The 18,257-nt window shown below is 25.9% G+C and overlaps 5 non-coding genes across 5 annotated transcripts; 3 read left to right on the top strand and 2 right to left on the bottom strand.

Moving 5' to 3' along the window:
• The first annotated feature begins 3,836 nt into the window (after positions 1-3,836).
• Trnat-agu (transfer RNA threonine (anticodon AGU)) lies at positions 3,837-3,910 on the top strand. Its single transcript has one exon. It is a non-coding gene; the product is annotated as a tRNA-Thr (tRNA).
• Positions 3,911-5,014: 1,104 nt separating this feature from the next.
• Positions 5,015-5,086, bottom strand: Trnat-ugu (transfer RNA threonine (anticodon UGU)). The gene has a single exon. It is a non-coding gene; the product is annotated as a tRNA-Thr (tRNA).
• A 3,326-nt stretch (positions 5,087-8,412) lies between these two features.
• Trnat-ugu (transfer RNA threonine (anticodon UGU)) lies at positions 8,413-8,485 on the top strand. The gene has a single exon. It is a non-coding gene; the product is annotated as a tRNA-Thr (tRNA).
• Positions 8,486-9,605: 1,120 nt separating this feature from the next.
• On the bottom strand, positions 9,606-9,679 carry Trnat-agu (transfer RNA threonine (anticodon AGU)). The gene has a single exon. It is a non-coding gene; the product is annotated as a tRNA-Thr (tRNA).
• Positions 9,680-16,135: 6,456 nt separating this feature from the next.
• Positions 16,136-16,207, top strand: Trnaa-cgc (transfer RNA alanine (anticodon CGC)). The gene has a single exon. It is a non-coding gene; the product is annotated as a tRNA-Ala (tRNA).
• Positions 16,208-18,257: the final 2,050 nt, after the last annotated feature.

The raw sequence follows: 18,257 nt of genomic DNA, 5'->3' as shown, positions 1-18,257 counted from the left end.
AAAGCATTATTCTATTTGTAAAAGAATATCACTGAAAAATTAAACAAGTTAATGTTCTTTTTGAACAATTTTGTTGCATTTCAAAATGTGGCTATTTAAACAATCTGTATATATATTTTTTTAACATTTAGCCTCTTTTTTATATATCATAAATATTTATTTTTTATAAATTAAAACATTTTCAAACTAATTAAATAAGTGTTAACTTCAAACTGCTTTTGCGAGCTTATCTCCTGTTAATATAAAATTAAAAATTTTAAACAAGTTTATTTCAATTGCGATAAAACTCACAACTATACCACTGACACTATTTCCTGAAGAACCCTCGGTTCCTGCCCAACAAAAACCCGAGGGGAGCGAAGCTGCTTACCAAAATGCAGCCCAAAAAGAAGGTGTTCAAGCACGACACAAAGTGCGTTGAAAAGAGGTTTGAACGTTTTATTTTTAAGTATCAAAATGTAAGTTTGTTACTAGAATAAAGATGTTTTATGTTGAAGCATAGTATGCACTGTGTTGTAAAAACTTTTATAAAATATCATACTTAGTTTATACAAATATGTTGAATAAAATGTTGTCATTTTAGTTATTTTTCTTTAATATTAAAGTGTTTTATTTTAGCTGAGAGTTTCAAATAAGTTGAGATTGACATTTAAAATTAAGCATAATGAAAACAAAAATTAATAACTTAAAAACGAGTTTTAATATAAAATTATGTAGAACAAAGTTGTTTGTTATTCTAAATAAATTTGTCTTATAGACTCTGAAGTTTCAATAAAATTCATGTTTTAATTTTTAATACTCCATAGAGTTTGATTTTAAAATAAAAGTTTTCTAATAAATATATCTTATTAGCTTGTATTATAATATTAATTGAAATAAGTTTAGAATTTTTTACATTGCGGAAAAAGCTTCTAAAAGTATAATTTTTTTCGAACCTGTAAAAACTTACGATAATAACTTATTTAATGACTTTTAAAGAACATTCAGTATTTCAAATGCACCCTCGAAACACTTAAGTTGGCTGAATGGTCTGTAAGAAACGTTTACGGTTTTTTTTTTACTAATATAATAACATAAGATCACTTAAAAAGACAAGTAATATTAATTTTATATTCAGTAAAAACTTTATTAACTGTTTTAAGTCTAAACATTTCTAACATAATCTAGTATATATTGAATCCTAAGCTTAGTAGGTTATTCTATTTTTGTAAAAAAAATAATTGAAAAAATCAAAACAGTTGTATTTTTTAGGCAAATTTTAACTAACTTACAATTGTATTTACTTATTACATGATTTTTATAGTTTTTCAATATATAAATCTAGGCTAACTTAGATTTTTTTCTAAACATACGTATGTTGTAGTGCCTTTATTAACTTTTCTATGTGTACTATGATTATAATAAAAAAATATATCAGAATTATCGCTAACCTTAGGTGCGTTTTTAAAAGTTTTTTGTCAATGGTTTTTGCTAAAAAGTATATAGCCTCTTTTTAAATAACTTGAGCTAAGCTTTTTTTTAGCAATTTTTTTTTATTTATCGCTTTAAGTGTAATTTTTATCAAAAGCTCCTAGTCAAGTGATAGTAAAATGTCTTTTCCAATTAATGCTATGAGATTTTTAAATGGAATACATAACAATAAAAACATACTTCATTTTCTAACGTTACTGGTTAAAACACAAAAAGACAGCTTAAAGTATATTTATTAACATGTTTTGGGGAAAAAAATATATATCTTTTTATTAATCAAGTTTAAAAAAATTTATAAAAAATTAAAATTTCAAATAAACCGAACGTTATTTGTGTAAAAATTGTTTCACTAGTATTTTTTTGAGTAAAAAGAAACTTCCGTCTATGGCACGTAATTGTTTATAAAAAGGTCTGGAGATGCCGGGAATTGAAGTGAAGCGCGTGCTCTACCCCTGAGCTACATACCCACATGTTTATTAAACATTAATTTGCATTATATATACAGTATGCGGTTTTTTTATCATCTGCCTACATAAACAATATAAGTATGTATGTATACTGTATTTATAATAAACCTTTTTTAGATAATTAAGTGTGTAATTTTTTATAAAGTAAATAATGAGATGGTCTAATTTTACAGAATAATTAAACAATTTATCATAAAAGTTTTATAAATATAAAAAAACAAAAACCGTTTGATTATAAAAATCTATGTTTAAAACCTAATATATCCCTGAACTACATCCCCAAATATTTAAGCTGTTTTAATTTGGTTTATATACATAAACTTCCTTTTTTCTTAAATTTTTGCTTATTTTGTCTATATAATATTATATATTTATTTAACTATATAACAAAAAACAGTCCTATACAGCCGTTTCGTGTACGATATATTTCTGTCACATATATATCTCAGCAAAGTTTTAGTTTATTAAAGATGTTTTACAAAAATTTATAGTTTTAATTTTTTTAAGTCCTATGACGTAGTAATAATGAACGTTTTTGTGCAGTAAGCTAAGTTTGAAAAATACGCTGTTTTTAGTTTTGTAAATGTTTATGAAATTATACATTTTGAAAAAGATTTTAGGAATTGCTATTAAGTTTTTTGTAAAGTATGGAAACAAAAGGTTGTATTAGAAAAATGTTTTAAACTCATCGTGTTTGCGGCTTAATTTTACTTTAATTTACTATCTATTAGTTTAAAGTTTGCTAAAAAAGTATTTTCGGTAATGAATGCATATACTTTGTCTTTCGCTTTTCTTGTTTAGTGTTTTGGTCTTGTCTGATTAATCAATTTCGTTTTTTTTTTCTAAGTTGCAAAGTCTGCAGCTGAATTTAGTATTAAGTTTTGATTTTTTCCTGTTCAGTAAATCCCATTTATGTTTATAGTCTGTGTTGTTATCTTTTAAGTTCTATATGTAGTTTGCTAGTTCTGTTTTATCACAGATGTTCTTGTGCTAAAACTTTATTTCAACTAACGGCGTTTCACTGCTCTCAAATAAATTTAAGAACAGATCTACGGAGTCTCAAAAAGCTCTAAGAATTCTTAGAGCTTTTTGAGACTCCGTAGATCTGTTCTTAAATTTATTTGAGAGCAGTGAAACGCCGTTAGTTGAAATAAAGTTTTAGCACAAGAACATCTGTGATACACATTCCGATAAGCTTAGCTTATCAGGATCTCCAGGATTTAACGCCTTATAACGTTACATCTTATAGTTCTGTTTTATGTATTTTGTTAATGTTGTTGTATGAAGATTTGTGATTACTATATCTTTGTTTAAAACTATTTACCGTAGATCTTACTTACTGTTTGGTTGCTCTATTGGGTGTTATTGTTGCTCTATAGATTGTGTTCGAAATAAGCATTGGTTGTTTAAAGGACAAGGTTCTTTGCGGCAATTGAAAAGTGTATGTTTTGTTACATTTTTATCGTTTGTATTGTTTTTGTTTAAAGTTTTATTTTTGTGTGCTATTACTTTGCTTCTAAAATTACTTTTACAACTGTTTGATATTTCAATTGTGTTGCAGTTGAATATTTTTTTCCAATGGGTGGTTTCCTTCAAAGGATGTGCTAATTAAATTATGAGAAAAAATCATTACAGTACTTTAGTTGTTTTTATATTAAGTATAATACAATACATATTAGATTAATTTTTGAAAAATTTAAATATTTATAGAAATAATTTTTTTAATAAAAAGCTGTTTTCAAATAAAAGATACAATAAAAAGCAACCTAAAATGCAATATAAAAGTATATTAATTTCAATAAAAATATCAAATGCGTTTTATACTAAGACATCGCGCTTTAATTGTGAAGTAACAATTCAAATAGGTATATGAACGCGATAATCTTGTTTTCTTCAAGCGGCGCCATGGCTTAGTTGGTTAAAGCGCCAGTCTAGTAAACATGAGATCCCGAGTTCGAGTCTCGGTGGTGCCTTGTCCTTTTATGTTTTACTTAAACCTATTTAAATTTATACTAGGCTAAGTTACTTTTTCAAATTCTTTTTAGGTATAAATTTTAATATTTCGGTATAAATATAAAGTTCATAGTCTTATATAAAAGGTATTTTACATAAGTTTCGACATTTTTAAGACCACTAAAAAACCTTTTATTTTTAAAAGTATGAGTTATACAAAAATAGCTTTGTTTTAATAGACACAATTACCTTTATGCATACAATAAGCAGATATTGTGATCAGTAATCCTATAACTACTTCTAGTACAAATTTATTCGATTTACACACACATATAAAGCTTATTAAAAAGTTAATATATTGACTTTAGTATTAACTGCTTTATTTACATCATAGACTACAAAACTAGATGAACAAGCTTATAACTTACAAGTAAGTTGTCAGCCGTTGTATATTTCTAACGTATTTTTATTTGTACAAAAATAGTGTTCTTAAAAAAAGAAAAACGTGTACAGTAAATAAACAATAAAAACTATTAAAAAAACTTAAACTTACACTAACAGGTTTAATTTATATATTCAAACCAGTTTATATATTTTTAGCTTAAGCATATGAAAAATCATAAAGATATATCTACAAATCTCTCCATCATTCAAAGCACTAATGTATTGAAAGTGAATGCAATTCAGGTTTATAAACAGTAAATATTCAAATTTGTCGTGGCCTGTTGTGGGTATGATTCGCGCTCCGGGTGCGCGAAGTCCAGGATTCAATTCCAGGACAGGCCCATTTTTTTCATAATTTCTTACTTAGTTTCTTCATTAATTCACCTTTCAAATAACCTAGACTAGAGCTTGTGATATAATAAGATATAGGAGCTACAACTTTATTATTATATTCTATGCAAACTAATATAAAAAAATGTTTTAGAACTGATACTGTTTTTGGTCTGGAAATATTTTTTATTTTCTAATATAAAAAAACGAAACATATGATTATAAAAAACCAATAGTTCAGTTTTAAATTTTTATTTTAAATTTCCAAACATCATGAGTAGAGTATAAAAAGTCAAACACAGTATTAAACATATCGACGAACTTTAACAATAGCTTATCTAACAAAAATATACCGCCAGAGAGGATTGAACTCTCGACCGCTGGTTTACAAGACCAGCGCTCTGCCACTGAGCTATGGCGGCTGCAAACGTATCCTGTTTTAAATGTTTATAAAGCTGAAAGTATTGTTACGTCAACATGTAAGGGTTTGTTTTCCTATTTATTTACCTTCAGAGCTTCATACATAAAAATGTTCATTTGATGTATATGTATCTATTTTGAAGTTGGATCAATATATACATATATATTTGAGTTTTATTTAAGTTTGAGGTTACTAAACAATTTTAAAAATAATATTTACCAAACTTAGGTAAAAATTAACAGCACTAAAATATATAATCGTTTTAATCTTAAAATAATTCTTTGTTTTAGATATGCAATTGAACTATTAATTTAAACATTCAGTTTTAGTATGTTTATTTATAAAAATAATTTTTGACTATTTAAACACTTCAGTTAAAAAGTAATAAGATAAAAACAAGTATCAATCTTTTTCCTTAAAAATATTAGTTAAAGTAAATACTACTTATTTAGTAAGTAATGCACAAATTAAAAACAACGTTGCCTGAGTGAAGATCAAACTCTCTACTTGGTTATTGAGAGACTCACGCGCTGCCTACTGCGCCATCGAAGCTACAATGTGAATGTCAAAACTGGTGTTGTATTGATGATTACATATGATTATGACGAATTAATGCTATTTTTTTCATTTCTAAAAAGCGAGGCTCCACTGAAATTCAAATTCGGGATCTTCTATCTACTAAACAGGCGTTTTAATCAACTTATCTATGGCACCACTCGTTAAAATAAATATTATTGTGTTTATAAACTTATTTAAATTGTTACGTGGGTCGATCTTTTTGTGGGTATCCTTTTAAAAAATTGTACAATTTTATATCGACGTGACGTTTTTTTCTGCTTTTTGTACATTTTTTTTAAAGAATTTTACGTATATTTTTTCACAAATTGTTCAATTTCTTATAACTTTAATTGATTTAACACAAATTTAAAAACTTGTTTATACTGTTTTAGATGTAAAAAAGGATACCCATAAAAAGACTAAAAACAGCATTGAAATTTTTTATGTGTATCTTTTTGAGTTTGATCGAAATATCTTATTTTAAACTTATAACTACATTTACTACTTTAAAAACTTGTTTAAACTTTTTAGATGTTAATTTTTTAAAGTGTACCCATAAATGACCAAACACAGCTTTAAAACTTTTTATCCTTTAACTTCCCTAAAACCAATTTTTTAAAATATTATTAAATTCTTAGTTTAAAATAATCCACAACCAGAATTTTATAGAAATTATTTTGTTTATGCAACTCATTGTCTCTTACTTAAAATCTGATGTTATCTCAAAAGTTCGAACTGTAAAAACAATAATAACTTTTAATAATAGTATTAGTTCTGTGTTTTACTAAGATTTAATACTTTTCAATAACTTATTTAAAAAGTAAGATTTTACAAAAACTAATAGTAAAAAATTAACTGAATAATTTGATCAAAAACGACTTAGTTAATTCTGGCAAATTATGTAGATTAAGTTTATGAAAATGTCTATTTATAAATTAAGTAAACATATCATTAAAAATAGCTATACTTTTTGTATAGAGTAAATTATTTAATAATAAAAATAAAAGCCTTGATAAAGAGTGTTACGAATAAAATTACATAGAAAATAACCTTGATTTTGGAAATCATTGTCTTATACTTTAAATTTTAGAAACTATCAATCTAAAACTAATAACATTATTTGAAAAATAATAAAACTTAAATAATGAATTAGTAAAATATTTTTAAAAAATTATTTTTTAATTAGTTTTTAGGCTTTTGTTACCTAAAAATAAGCATAAATGCAATTTTAAAAACACATTAGATAAGTTGAAAGTATCACATGACCTACTTTGATTTATTTAACTACCGAGTTTTTAGCTAATACTTTTTACATTATGTTAATAACCTAGAATTTTTTTTTTTAATTTATAAATGTGATAAAGTATAGTTCATGGTTATTTAGTGTTTTGAAATTTATTGATATATTTAATCTATTACCATTAGATACTTTGACAATTACTCAAACAACTTTATATATTTAAATCAAAATAAAACACACTTTAAAAGGCCTAGCCAAAACTTTTTAAACATTATAATAGCAATTCAATTCAATTTCTGTAAATGTTTTTACATTATGAAAAAATTAAAGTACGATACTTTTAAGTAAGATTTTTAGATTAAAACAAAAAGGATACCCATTAAAAGTTTCAAAGCTGCGTTTAGCCTTTTTATTGGTACCCTTTTAAAATTTAACATCTAAAACATCTTAAACAAGTTTTTAAAGTTGTACAAGTAAAATAAAAGTTTGAAATAAGATATTTCGATCAAACTTAAAAAGATACACATAAAAAATTTCAAAGCTGTTTTTAGTCTTTTTATGGTTATCCTTTTTTACATCTAAAACAGTATAAACAAGTTTTTAAATTTGTTTTAAATCAATTAAAGTTTTAAGAAATTGAACAATTTTGTGAAAAAATATACGTAAAATTCTTTAAAAAAAATGTACAAAAAAGCAGAAAAAAACGTCACGTCGATATAAAATTGTACAATTTTTTAAAAGGATACACACAAAAAGACCGACCCACGTAACGATTTAAATAAGTTTATAAACACAATAATATTTATTTTAACGAGTGGTGCCATAGATAAGTTGATTAAAACGCCTATTTAGTAGACAGAAGATCCCGAACTTGAATTTCAGTGGAGCCTCGCTTTTTAGAAATGAAAAAAATAGCATTAATACGTCATAATCATATGCAATCATCAATACAACACCAGTTTTAACATTCACATTGTAGCTTCGATGGCGCAGTAGGCAGCGCGTGAGTCTCTCAATAACCAAGTAGAGAGTTTGATCTTCACTCAGGCAACGTTGTTTTTAATTTGTGCATAATTTACTAAATAAGTAGTATTATCTTTAACTAATATTTTTAAGGAAAAAGATTGATATTTGTTTTTATCTTATTACTTTTTAACTGAAATGTTTAAATAGTCAAAAGTTATTTTTATAAATAAACATACTAAAACTGAATGTTTAAATTAATAGTTCAATTGCATATCTTTTACAAAGAATTTTTTTAAGATTAAAAAGATTATATATTTTAGTGCTGTTAATTTTTACCTAAGTTTGGTAAATATTATTTCTAAAATTGTTTAGTAACCTCAAACTTAAATAAAACTCAAATATATATATATATATTGATCCAACTTTAAAATAGATACATATACATCAAATGAACATTTTTATGTATGAAACTCTCAAGGTAAATAAATAGGAAAACAAACCCTTACATGTTGACGTAACAATACTTTCAGCTTTATAAACATTTAAAACAGGATACGTTTGCAGCCGCCATAGCTCAGTGGTAGAGCGCTGGTCTTGTAAACCAGCGGTTCAAGAGTTCAATCTTCTCTGGCGGTATATTTTGTTAGATAAGCTATTGTTAAAGTTCGTTGAAATGTTTAATACTGTGTTTGATTATTTCTACTCTACTCATGATGTTTGGAAATTCAAAATAAAAATTTGAAAATGAAATATTGATTTTTTATAATCATATGTTTCGTTTTTTTATATTAGAAATATTTCCAGACCCAAAACAGTATCAGTTCTAAAACTTTTTTTTTATTAGTTTGCATAGAATATAATAATATAATAAAGTTATAGCTCCTTAATCTTATAGTACTATTACAAGCTCTAGTCTAGGTTATTTGAAAAGTGAATTAGTGAAGAAACTAACTAAGAAAGTATTACAAAATGGGCCTGCCCGGAAATTAAGCCCGGGACCTCGCGCACCCGAGGCGCGAATCATACCCCTAGCTTGACCAACAGGCCACGACAAATTTGAATATTTTGTGTTTATAAACCTGACTTGGATTCACTTTCAATAAATAATTGCTTTGAATGATGGACAGAATTGTAGATATATCTTTATAGTTTTTCATATATTTATGCTAAAAAAAATAAACTGATTTGAATATATAAATCAAACCTGTTAGTATAAGTTTAAATTCAGTTTTTTAATATTTTGTATTGTTTATTTACTGTACACGTTTCTTTTTTACAAGAATATTTTTTTACTACGAATACATATACGTTAGAAATAACTACGGCTGACTAACTTATTTGTAAGTTATAAGCTTGTTTAGTAAGTTTTGTAGTCTATGATATAAATAAAGCAGTTACTACTAAAATCAATATATAAACTTTTTAAATAAGCTTTATATGTTTGTGTAAATCAAATAAATTTGTACTAGAAGTAGTTATAGGATTACTGATCACAATATCTGCTTATTGTATGCATAAAGGTAATTGTGTCTGTTAAAACAAAGCTATTTTTGTAAAACTAATAATTTTCAAAATAAAAGGTTTTTTAAGTGATCTTAAAAATGTAGAAACTTCTGTAAAATACTTTTCATATAAGACTACACATTTTTTGACAAAAAAAAATGATAAATAAAACAATATATACCTAAAAAGAATTTGAAAAAAGTAACTTGCCTAGTATAATTTTATTTAGGTTAAAGTAAAATACAAAAGGACGAGGCACCACCGAGACTCGAACTCGGGATCTCCTGTTTACTAGACAGGCGGTTTAACCAACTAAGCCATGGCTCCGCTTGAAGAAAACAAGATTATCGCGTTCATATATCTATTTGAATTGTTACTTCACAATTAAAGCGCGATGTCTTAGTATAAAACGCATTTGATATTTTTATTGAAATTAATATACTTTTATATTGCATTTTAGGTTGCTTTTTATTGTATCTTTTATTTGAAAACAGCTTTTTATTAAAAAAATTATTTCTATAAATATTTAAATTTTTCAAAAATTAATCTAATATGTATTGTATTATACTTAATATAAAAACAACTAAAGTACTGTAATGATTTTTTCTCAACTTGGTAATTATCACTTAAATTTAAGACAAATGCTATTTAGTTAAATTTTTATTTAAATATACACATTTTGTTTAGTAATTAATGTCTTTTTTCTATAAAGGCTTGATAATATGATTTTTAATAAGAGATAAGATAAGACACCAGTCAATTAAAGTTGCTTCAATTAGTTTTAAAGTAAAATTTCAAAATAAATGATAATAATAATAATAATAATAATATAATGATAATAATCAGATAATCACAGATTTGTGAGCACATGCGGGGGCCTGGATGCTTTCAACTTGATAATGACGTCACTATCGGCTTAAGACCTCATAACCAGCTCGTCGTCGTAATCGCACTAAGAATCGGGCATGAACTTGACGTTGAACCTCACCGACATGCCGGGTGCCACTATCCCCTCGCTTCCCGGGTATTTACCTAAGGTGAGATTCAAATAATGCATTTTTTAAACTATTATATTTTATACTGCCATCCCTAATCCAAAGCTGAATTTAAAAATAAGTTCCTTGTTTTTATTTTTTGTTTTTTGTAAAAACTGGATGCAGTACATTTCTTTTAAGTTAAAAAAACGTATTTTATATCAAACTATTTAACATGTAATCAGAAAAATTTAAAAAATGAACTAAAACAAAATATGTTTTTATTTTGATAATCTGAATACAACAAATAAACTAGCTCCAACATTTTTACTCGTTTGTTAATTAAGCTGACTTAATTTGGTTTAGTTTATCAAACTATTTTAAAGGTTATAAACATCAAAATAAATCAAAATTTATTTTTATGTTAAACACTTGCATGAAGTTTAAATTAAAATACTTTAATTAAAGTAATCAATGTATATTATAAAGTTTATACACATTTTAAACAAATAAAAACTCTTTTTTTTGTACATATTGTTAAATATGTATATTTATATATTTATATATATAGAAAATAAGGTGATTGTTTAAACTCAATCACTTACCACAGAGCCCACTTGAAGGGCTTTTAAATAATTTATTAGTAAAACGCGATTAAAAATAAAACTAATACATATGGTTAATAAGAACAAAAAAGATTGTCTTTAATCTTCACCTGGTTCAGTTAAAATTGAAAAGCACTTTGGTAAACAGAGATGCAAAATTTGTTAGAAAAAACAATATGACGTAAGAATCGAATATTGTACATTAAAAACATTCGGTGCAAAAAGTGATCTTCCATCTAACTAAACAAACAACTATAACTCACAAAAACCACAGTTATTCGACATTAAAATACTTTTAAATTTATTGTATTTTAAAAGGAGTTTTTTAATACGTCGACAAGACAATATTAGTTCACTAATAATGAATCACGACATATAAAAAAACTCCTCTTAACATACATTAAATTTAAAAGTATTTATGGTCGCTTAACTGTGGTTTTTGTGAATTTTAGTTGTTTGTTTAGTTAGATGGAAAATCACTTTTTGCACCAAGTGTTTGTAATGTACAATATTCGATTGTTACGTCGCATTGTTTTTTGTATAACTTTTGCATCTCTGTTTATTAAAGTTCTTTTTATTATAAATTTGAACTAGCTGATGATTAAAGCATTTAGCTTTATGAAACATATGTACTAGTATTTTTAAAATCGTATTTTACTAATAAAACATATGTGTATTCATGTATTTTTTTATATAATAAACCACAGTTTTCTACATCTTTTTCATACATGAGACATTTCAATCTCATATAAACCTCAGTAAAGCTTTAGTATATTAAACATGTTTTTTAGAAATTTAGAACTAATAAGTTTTATAATAACTACGACGTAGTGTTAATGAAGGTAATGTACATCAATTGCCTTCATTAAATCACCAACGATAAGTACTTAAAAAAAAAACTACCCGAAACAATAAACAGAAGACTCATAAACTGTTTAACAATAAAAAATATTTTAACAATGCAACAAAGGAAAATGAAGAAGCATTGTTTTCAATTAGTTACAAAGATACATTAAAATACGACAAAAATATTCTACCAAAAAAATAAAAGACAAAGAAAAAGAGATATAATATTCTCAACCCACCATTTAGTTTAGCTATAAGTTATAAAATAGGCAAACAACTTTTTTAAAAATTAATTACCACATCTTTTCAAGAAAATCATCCATTTAAAAAATATTCAAACGTAACACAATCAAAATATCATACAGTTGTAAAAGTAACTTCAGAAGCAAAATAATAGCACATAACAATAAAACTTAAAACAAAAACAATACAAACGATTTAAATAACACAAAAGATAAATTTTGCAATTGCCGCAAAGAACCCTGTCTTTTAAACAACCAATACCTAATTGCTAACACAATCTATAGAACAACAATAACACAATAGAGCAACCAAACAGTAAGTAGGAACTACGGGAAATAGTTTTAAACAAAGATATAGGGATCACAAGTCTTCATACAAAAACATTAACAAAATACATTCAACAGAACTAGCAAACCACATTTGGAACTTAAAAGATAACAACACAGACTACAAAACTAAACGGGATTTACTGAACAAGACAAAATCAAAACTTGATACTAAATTCAGCTGCAGACTTTGCAACTTAGAAAAAGAAAACGAAATTGATTTAACAGACAAGACCAAAACACTTAACAAGAAAAGCGAAAGACAAAATATCTGCATTCATTATAGAAAATACTTTTTTAGAAAAATTAAAACTAATTAGATTTAGAAAGTAAAATTAAGCCGCAAACACGGGCAGTTTAAAACATTTTTCTAATAGAACCTTTTATTTCCATACTTTACAAAAAATTTAATAGCAATTCCTAAAATCTTTTCAAAATGTACAATTTCATAAACATTAACAAAACTAAAATAAGCGTATTTTTCAAACTTAGCTTACTGCACAAAAACGTTCATTATTACTACGTCATAGGACCTAAAAAAATTAATGTAATGAAACTAACATTTCATTTTAGTATTTTAAAGCTCGTGAATAAATATGTAATTTTTTGTAACAATAAAAGCTTTTCCAAAACATTTTTCATTATTCTCAAAACAAGATTTTCCAAATTTATTTAAAAGCGGATGTTGTAAACTGTTTTACGCAGATTTCGTGACGTGCTTCTAGTATTGAAAAAACAAAAAAATTTTTTATTGTTAGGAGTTACATTTGTTTTAGTGCTTATAAAACGGAATTTGACTTTCATTTACTCGCAGTTGCAGTAGCAGTTTAGGCAGAGCATTCGGCAAGTGTGCTTTAAGTTAAGATGCATTTTAAGCACGTTAGATTTAAGAACTAATGTTTTCTTGTGTGTATAACTTTAGTTCTCGTATAGAGTGATGTAATTGTATCTTTGTGTTGTTTAGTTTATGTAAATAAAATATAAGTGTTGTTTTGATTGTTGTACTAATCTACTTTACTAACCCTATTACCCCCCTTAAAGAAATATTTGTAACGAGACATTGGAAACCATGTGTGGCCTGTATTTTAGGAATCTTCTGATATTTAGGAATTAGGTGCCTTATCAATTAAAAAACGCAGCGAAAAAAAAAACTTTAGTTTATTACTAAACAACTTTTTAACGAGTTTCAAATTTTGACAGTATAATTTGCGATGATACTTTACTTTGCGACATTTCACTATGATAATAGTAAGAAAAATTGTGTGAATAACTTTTTACTTTGAAACAGCAAGTCTACAATTATAATACAAGTGTGTGGTAGTGGTTTATTTAGTTTTGTTAAAAGTGAAGCTTGATGTCAAGGATTTTTTGCTGGAAGTACTATATAATTTTTGCGGTTATTTCTATGTATAGTTTTATATATGCTTTTTTAGTGCTTAGGTGCACATTTTATTTGCTAACGAGCATAATATTTCTTCTTCTTAGTGCACAATATATGTTGCAACTAACATAAGTCGCATGGGTGCGCAGTATTTCGATCCTAAAAAGCTTAATCTTTTTAGCTAAGGGTATAATATAAGTTGCAACTAACATAAGTCGCATGGGGGCGCAGTATTTCGATTATAAAAAGCACAATCTTTTTACTCTAGTGCACAATGTTCTTTGAAGATGTTACAATTTACATAAGTCGTCAGGGGACGCAGTATTTTAGTGCAAAATTGCATTTTATAAGTTGCCTAGAGAACGCAGTTATTATACTTTTCTAAGCATAAAAACTAAGTAAGAACCGCATTAAAATTTAGAATTACAACAGCAGAATAGTTGTTCTCAATAACGTCTGAGTTTTAGCTGATAAAACAAATTTGTCTATTTGTTTACTACTACTACTTTATTGTTTTGATCTGCTGATTGATTGTTCTAAAGTATAAATTGTATTTGTTTTAAACCAGAATGTTGCTGAAGTTTAAAAATATATTTGAATGAGTTTTCATCTTTCTTAGTCGTAAAAAGATAAGTTTCTTGCCTTATTTTATTACTCGTTTCAAGTTCAAGTATAAAGTTGTGTTAAAATTTTCCTTTTGAAAGAAATCAAAAATAAACTCCCCTTAAATTTAGCAGTCGTCGCTTGTAAATAAATTGTTGCGTTTATATCTTTTTAACGTTGTTTGAACCAAATTGTTGTTTGATAACCACAACTTTTAAGCACACCTAACACCTTGCTACTGCATGAAACTTTAAAAGTTTTTTTGTTTATAAGTACGACAATAAACAAAATATTGAATGAAGATTTTGTGTTTGTTCTATTACGTCACAATCAAGTTCCTGCTGTCATTGTTTCCGAAGCCAATCGATGTGGTGTTTTGCTGATTCAACGAACCAGCTAGAAGACAGAAAGTCAAATGTTTCCTAAAAGAAACAAGACGTTGTCAATGATCCAATTGATGGTTCAGAAGCCTCTATTAACAACCTGAGGATAACAACCTGAGGATAACAGCCCGACGACAAGCCCGAGGACAACAACCCCAAGGACAAGAACTTCGAGGACAACAAGCCAGAAGCCAACTAAAATGACTATCATTGTTACCTTGTTGTGTTTTATCTAAGTTTTTGTAAATTATGTAATTTTTGAGATAATAAGAAATACAATTTCTTTTTCTTACTTTTTTTAAACCGGACTTTTGATAATGTCTAAAAAGTTTAAAGTTAAGTAGGATTTTAAGGATTTAAATTATTTAAAACCAGGCTTTAAACGTTAAAATTGAAAATTAAAAAAGAAACAATGTAATGAAACTAACATTTCATTTTAGTATTTTAAAGCTCGTGAATAAATATGTAATTTTTTGTAACAATAAAAGCTTTTCCAAAACATTTTTCATTATTCTCAAAACAAGATTTTCCAAATTTATTTAAAAGCGGATGTTGTAAACTGTTTTACGCAGATTTCGTGACGTGCTTCTAGTATTGAAAAAACAAAAAAATTTTTTATTGTTAGGAGTTACATTTGTTTTAGTGCTTATAAAACGGAATTTGACTTTCATTTACTCGCAGTTGCAGTAGCAGTTTAGGCAGAGCATTCGGCAAGTGTGCTTTAAGTTAAGATGCATTTTAAGCACGTTAGATTTAAGAACTAATGTTTTCTTGTGTGTATAACTTTAGTTCTCGTATAGAGTGATGTAATTGTATCTTTGTGTTGTTTAGTTTATGTAAATAAAATATAAGTGTTGTTTTGATTGTTGTACTAATCTACTTTAATAATCTTATTACCCCCTTTAACATCTTTGTAACGAGACATTAAAACTAAAAATTTCTGTAAAACATGTTTAATATACTAAAACTTTGCTGAGAAATATATAAGACAGACATATATCATACACAAAACAGCTGTTCAGGACTGTTGTTTGTTATATAATTAAATAAATACATAATATGCTATAGACAAAATATACAAACATTTAAGAAAAAAGGAAGTTTATGTGTATAAATCCAATTAAAACAGCCTAAATATTTGGGGATGCAGCTCAGGGATAAATTAGGTTTTAAACATAGATTTTTATAATCAAACGGTTTATGTTTTTATATATTTATAAAACTTTTGTGATAAATTGTTTAATTATTCTGTAAAATTAGACCATCTCATCATTTACTTTATAAAAAAATGACACACTTACTTATCGAAAAAAGGTATGTAATATATACAGTATACATACATATTTATATTATATATGTAGGCATATGATAGAAAAATGGCATACAGTTTATATAAACCAAATTAATGTATCTCTAACATATGGGGATGTAGCTCAGGGGTAGAGCGCGCGCCTCGCATGCGTGAGGCCCCGTGTTCAATTCCCGGCATCTCCTGACTTTTTTATAAACATTTGCATGCCATATACCGTAGTCTCTCTTCACTTATAGAGAACTAGTGAAACAATTGTTACACTAATAACGTTTTTTTTGTTTGAAATTATTTGAATTTTATAAATTTTTTGAAACTTGATTACTTAAAAGAATTATGTATATTTTTTTCCCAAATATGTTTATAAATATACTTTCAACTGTCTTTTTGTGTTTTTACCAGTAACGTTGGAAAATAAAGTATGTTTTTAATGTTACATATTCTATTTGAAAAACTCATAGCATTAATTTGAAAAGACATTTTACTATCACTTGACTAGGAGCTTTTGATAAAAATTACACTTAAAATGATAACAAAAAAATACTTGCAAAAAAAGCTTAGCTCAAGTTATTTAAAAAGAGGCTATATACTTTTGAGCAAAAACCATTGACAAAAAACTTTTAAAAACGCACCTAAGGTTAGCGATAATTCTGATATATTTTTTTATTATAATCATAGTACACATAGAAAAGTTAGTAAAGGCACTACAACATACGTATGTTTAGAAAAAAATCTAAATTAGCCTAGATTTATATATTTAAAAACTATAAAAATCGTGTAATAAGTAAATACAATTGTAAGTTAGTTAAAATTTGCCTAAAAAATACAACTGTTTTGATTTTTTCAATTATTTTTTTTACAAAAATAGAATAACCTACTAAGCTTAGGATTCAAGATATACTAGACTATGTTAGAAATGTTTAGACTTAAAACAGTTAATAAAGTTTTTACTGAATATAAAATTAATATTACTTGTCTTTTTAAGTGATCTTATGTTATTATATTAGTAAAAAAAAAACCGTAAACGTTTCTTACAGACCATTCAGTAAACTTAAGTGTTTCGGGGGTGCATTTGAAATACTGAATGTTCTTTAAAAGTCATTAGATAAGTTATTATCGTCAGTTTTTACAGGTTCGAAAAAAATTATACTTTTAGAAGCTTTTTCCGCAATGTAAAAAATTCTAAACTTATTTCTATTAATATCATAATACAAGCTAATAAGATATATTTATTAGAAAACTTTTATTTTAAAATCCAACTCTATGGACTATTATAAATAAAAACATGAATTTTATTGATACTTCAGAGTCTATAAGAAAAATTTATTTAGAATAACAAACAACTTTGTTCTACATAATTTTATATTAAAACTCGTTTTTAAGTTATTAATTTTTGTTTTCATTATGCTTAATTTTAAATGTCAATCTTAACTTATTTGAAACTCTCAGCTAAAATAAAACACTTTAATATTAAAGAAAAATAACTAAAATGACAACATTGTATTCAACATATTTGTATAAACTAAGTATGATATTTTATAAAAGTTTTTACAACACAGTGCATACTATGCTTCAACATAAAACATCTTTATTCTAGTAACAAACTTACATTTTGATACTTAAAAATAAAACGTTCAAACCTCTTTTCAACGCACTTTGTGTCGTGCTTGAACACCTTCTTTTTGAGCTGCATTTTGGTAAGCAGCTTCGCTCCCCTCGGGGTTTTATTGGCCAGGAACCAAGGGTTTTTCAGAAAATAGTTTCAGTGGTAAAGTTGTGAGTTTTATGGCAATTGAAATAAACTTGTTTAAAATTTTTAATTTTAATTTAACAGGAGATAAGCTCGCAAAAGCAGTTTGAAATTAAAGTTTCTTTTGTTCGTTTAAAAATGTTTTAATTTATAAAAAATAAATATTTATGATATATAAAAAAGAGGCTAAAGTTAAAAAAATATATATACAGGGTGTTTAAATAACCAAATTTTAAAATGCAACAAAATTGTTTAAAAAGAATAATAACTTGTTTAATTTTTCAGTGATATTCTTTTACAAATAGAATAATGCTTTTAAGCATACGTATGTAAAAAAAAAACGATGATAACTAAAACTAAAAAATATACAAACTGAATGTACTATATTTTAACAACATAAAGTTTAGAGTAGTACTTTCAAGAATTTTTTTTCTAACATAGTCATAAATACTATTTACTTTTTTTAACTAACAATCTCCACTACA

Source organism: Thalia democratica, chromosome 1, assembly GCF_965202585.1.
Source record: "Thalia democratica chromosome 1, ktThaDemo2.hap1.1, whole genome shotgun sequence".
Taxonomy (NCBI): domain Eukaryota; kingdom Metazoa; phylum Chordata; class Thaliacea; order Salpida; family Salpidae; genus Thalia; species Thalia democratica.
This window is presented reverse-complemented; position numbering and strand designations above follow the sequence as displayed.